Here is a 4967-nt window from a genome sequence, read left to right on the forward strand (position 1 = left end):
TTAGAATATAGTCTTTAGGATTTTGAATTTAAAACAAAGGAAAATTCCTGTGGTTTGAATTGTTGCAGAGTTCCCGAGCGGTCAGACGGACGGTGTAGGGGGAGTTTGGAGAGACTTGCTACATTTTATCTAGGAGGAACAGCAGAAAATTTCAAACAACAGTTTGTTGCAAAATAAGGTTTTCCTTCTCAGAACCTTTAAAAAGAACTACATGCCCCTAAAGCAGTGCAGTCGTGTGGAGTCCACCTACGTGTGGTGCTCTCGCGGCTGTCCTGGCTAGATATTTCAATAAATCCTTGCCTGCTTTTTAAAATAAATCATCAGCCTCCGGTGGTCTTATTTTGAACCCAGGGTTTGACCCCACAACACTGGATGTCGTGAAGCTGATGCAAAAGGACAGGTACCAGCAGCTGTAGGCCCCACTCAGAGATTTCCCTCTTAGACAAGAGAACTACATCTTCCCACTACTAATTTAACTTGGGTGAAAAGAGAACAGAAATCCTTGTTCTCTGACTTTGGAAATCTGGTTTAACCTTCAAACTTGTAATGTCAAGGGTTGCAAGTCCCCACCTCTGGCAGAAATGTCCAGTGGCCCTGTCGCTGACAGCTGGTGCCACACACAGATCCAGGTAGTGAAATTCTCCCACATGTGGACCATCAGTAACTTTAGCTTTTGCTGCCAGGAAATGGGTGAAGCTATTCAAAGTTCAACCTTTTCATCAGAAGCCAATGATCAACCTAAATGGTATTTAGGAGTTTACCCAAAAGGTCAAGATGAAGAAAGCAAAGATTACCTGTCACTTTTTCTGTTTCTGGTCAGTTCTCCAAAGAGTATACTTTTGGCAAAATCCAAATTCTCTATCTTAAATGACAAGGGCTAAGAAACCAAATCTTTGGAGAGTAACCATGCATATCAGTTTGTACAAGGCAAAAACTGGTGATCCAAAAAATTGATCCTTAGAGGTTTTCTCTGGGATGAAGACTACAGGTTTCTCCCTGAGGACAAGCTGACCTTCTTCTGTGAGGTGAGTGCGGTGCAAGATTCCATCACCATTTCTGGCCAGAATGCCATGAAGATAGTGAAGGTCAGGAGTGCCAGCTGGCCGATGAGCTAGGAGGACTTTGGGAGAATTCCTGCTTCACAGACTGTTGCTTTTGTGTGGCTGGCCAGGAATTCCAGGCTCACAAAGCTATCTTAGCAGCTCTTTCTCCAGTGTTTAGGACCATGTTTGGACATGCAATGGAGGAGAGCAAAACGAATCGGGTGGAAATCATTGACATGGAGCCTGGAGTGTTTAAGGAAATGATGTGCTTCATCTACACGGGGAAGGCTCCCAACCTGGACAAGATGGCTGATGGTTTGCTGGCAGCTGCTGACAAGTATGCCCTGGAGCGTTTGAAGGTCATGTGTGAGGAAGCCCTCAGCAGTCAGCTGTCTGTGGAGAATGCTGCAGAAATGCTCACGTTGGCTTACTTCCACAGTGCAGATCAATTGAAAACTCAGGCAGTGGATTTCATCAACTCTTATGCTGAGGATGTCCTGGAGACACTGGTAGTGTCCCATCCCCACTTGGTGGCTGAGATGTACCGAGCTCTGGCTTCAGCACATAGGCCCCTGTTTGGGAGCACCATACAAGTGCCTGAAGCAGTCCTGAGATCTGCCTGTTGTGAGACTCCCTTTGTTTTCCAGAAGCAGAAGCCATAGTTGCTCCCATTTAGCACCAGGTAGACAGTGAGATCTACGGAGTTGTTTGTCTGCTGTGAGTGCAAAGTCTGCATACTCAGCCTCAGGTTTTTAGTTTTATTATTTTCCTTAAAGAAATTGTATTTTTTAAATGTATCTTTATTGATTTCAAAGAGGAAGGGAGAGGGCTAGTGAGAGAGGCAAACATAAGTTATGAGACTGAATCATTGAGAAGCTGATTCCTGCATGCATCCTACTGGCAATCAAGCCCACATCCTAGGCATGTGTACTGACCACCAATGGATCCTTGACCCCCTCGTGCACAGATTGACACTCACCCACTGAGCAACACTTTCTGAGCTAAGGATATTTTAGAGGGAGTACAAAGGAGTGAGGGAAAGAAAGAGACAGAGACTCAAAGAAAGAGAAAAAGATGCAATGCCCAGACAGATGCATTGCAAGGGATGGAAACTGCAACCCAGATAGGCACCAGGCTGCAGGAAACCAAACATTGTCACTAGTAATTAGATGTAAAAAGGGAATCCAGAAGGCTGGCCAACCTTAATGGCTCTGAGTGGTCAGAGCTATTAACTCATTGTTTAAGTTGAGTCACTGATAATTAAAGGAGCAATAGCTCAGTCATTGGTAGTTAAAGGACAGTCAAAGACCAATGGCTGAGAGCAACCAAGGACAGGTTCAGTATTGGCATTTTTGCAGCTAGTTTTGCAGGTCATCATTCCCTGGTTTCCTTCTTAGGCAGCCCCTCCATGTGAATTGCTTTCTAAACAGCCTCACCCTTCCTGGTCCTGTAATCCAGCAGTATTCAATGGTTGTATAAAAAGTACAATAAAATTTGAAATTCGTGCCATGGGAAAATAAAGGAAAATAAAATGTGGGTCCCCTTATCTCACTTACATGCTTGACCTACCTTTGATTCTGTTCAGCAGACTAACGTGCTTTCACCTGATCTGTTTTATGTATTACCCATTGTTCCAGCTCACCCTCAGGTGGGAACTTATGCACAGGTGACTGGGGTCTCTCAGCCAGAGAACTGGACTTATACGGGTTGCCCATAGTACTTAAGTAAAATTGACCGAGCATAAACTAAACACAGAAACAAGAGTTAAAACGCATGAATCCCAAGGTATTTGTTATAACAAGATAGTTGATTTTTAAAAAAAATTTAGTACCATATTTCCACTAGGTTTCTAGGCCTTAAAAGAGATTCCTCTGTTTTTTTTGTTCAATTATAGGGGGCAGCCTTTCACAGAATTATTTGATTTTTGCTGAAAAATAAAATTACTTTCTCTATTTGCTTACATTGATATCCTCCTCCCCCAATTGACTCATCCTAGCCCAAGCCCGTTATTCTGTGTCCAGGGATTATACATGTATGTATACAAATTCTTTAATATCTTCCCACCCCCTGACCCACCTGACTTCTGAGGACATGAAGCCTATCACATGATTTGTTAAGTTGTGATAAGTTTCAACAAAATACAGGTAGCATGGCACCTCTGTCAAAAATGATTTTCAACAGAATCCATAAGATGGCAACTATAATTTATGAAAAGATATTGCATATTGGAAAGTTTCATGCTTCTTACCACAAAACATTCACATTCTGTTAGACTGTCAGCCAAAGAGTGTTGTTTTCTATCCTTTGTAAACCTAATTAGCCATCTTAGTAAGATCTGTGCAATCTATTCTGGCTGGTCACTTTCTTTGAAAACTTAAGCCTATCCCAGCACGTGAGTGTGGCCTTAGGTGAGTGGCATCATATAAAAGGCCCATCGGTGCAGGGGCCATTTCACTTCTCACGTATAGACAAACTGAAGTTGGAGCTGCCAGTTTAGCTCAGAGAGTTCCTATTGACCCTGATATCCACAGAACTTCCAGAATTGGAACCACTCATAGTAGACTCTAATTAGTATGGAATTTAGAGTAAATGCCTTCATGCCTACATTCTATTATTCAAATACCTTCAATTTACCTAATGGAGTGCTTGGATCTTCTCCGAGCAAACAAGTAGATTTCCTAGTTAATTGAAATGACATCAATATTTAAAATGTCTGTGATTAGAACACTTGCAATATATTGATATATTTATATTTGTTATAATAAATTTCTTGATTATTTTTTATTTTACTACCATATTACTACTGGATTTTTTTTTTAGGTCTTAAAAGAGATTTCTCTATTTTTTGTGCAATTATGAAAATCATAAACTACCTAAGATGTTCAACATAATGTATGCATGTAAATATCTTCATAGACATTAACTTGAATACAAATGTGTCAATTAATTAGAAAATCCTTGTAAAGGTCCTACTTGCTATTTCTTTAAAACTTTACTACCATATTTACTTTACTTTAAAACTTTACTACCATATTACTACTGCATTTTTTTTAGGTCTTAAAAGAGATTTCTTCATTTTTTGTACAATTATGAAAATCATAAACTACCTAAGATGTTCAACGAAATGTATGCATGTAAATATCTTCATAGACATTAACTTGAAATACAAATGTGTCAATTAATTAGAAAATCCTTGTAAAGGTCCTACTTGCTATTTCTTTAAAACTTTCCATTTCCAGGCTACCTTTGAAAGCTTTGAAATAGATCTGAACAACTCTAAGGCTACCAAGAAGTAGCACTGGACACAATGGGAGACTATCAGAAATGAAGATGAACCAGCAATACTTCCATTAACTGCATCCCTGGATTTTCTAATGTAGCAATTGCATGCTAGGGTTTTCTTGTGTGTCTGTTTTTTTGTTTGTTTGTTTGTTTTGTTTTGTTTTGGTTTTTTTTTTTTAATTAATTCCTGAGAGTTAAGGGGAGAGAGAGGGAGAGAGAGAGAGAGAGAGAGAGAGAGAGAGAGGGAGAGAGAGAGAGAGAGAGAGAGAGAGAGAGAGAGGTGATTGGGTGTGAAAACCAAAATATGTGCATATCCCTGACCAGGAATCTCATCCACCACCAGTTGGTGGTGCTCCACCCAACTGAACCACAATGGCCTGGCATTATTATATTTAAATCAATTCATTACTTTTTTGCAAATTTTTATTTCAGCTTGGATATTCACCTTTTCGAAATGTGGAGGTATTATGATGAACTAAATTGACTTGGAAAAAATTGTTTTTCTGAACTATAAGTAACAAAATATTTTTACTATTTTTGTTTTTTTAAATAAGGGTTTTGCTACTAAAGTTCAAGGATAAATTCTGTTTGCAGTTTAAGGAGTTCAACATTAAAACTGAAAAAGATACCCCAACCAGTTTG

At 39.7% G+C, this 4967-nt stretch overlaps 1 pseudogene across 1 annotated transcript; it reads left to right on the plus strand.

The window, feature by feature from the left end:
• The first annotated feature begins 479 nt into the window (after positions 1-479).
• On the plus strand, positions 480-1655 carry LOC311627930 (speckle-type POZ protein-like; annotated as a pseudogene). The gene has a single exon. The product of its transcript is annotated as a speckle-type POZ protein-like (transcript).
• The last annotated feature ends 3312 nt before the right edge of the window (positions 1656-4967 follow it).

Source organism: Pipistrellus hanaki, assembly GCF_964339955.1.
Source record: "Pipistrellus hanaki genome assembly, chromosome: 9".
Taxonomy (NCBI): domain Eukaryota; kingdom Metazoa; phylum Chordata; class Mammalia; order Chiroptera; family Vespertilionidae; genus Pipistrellus; species Pipistrellus hanaki.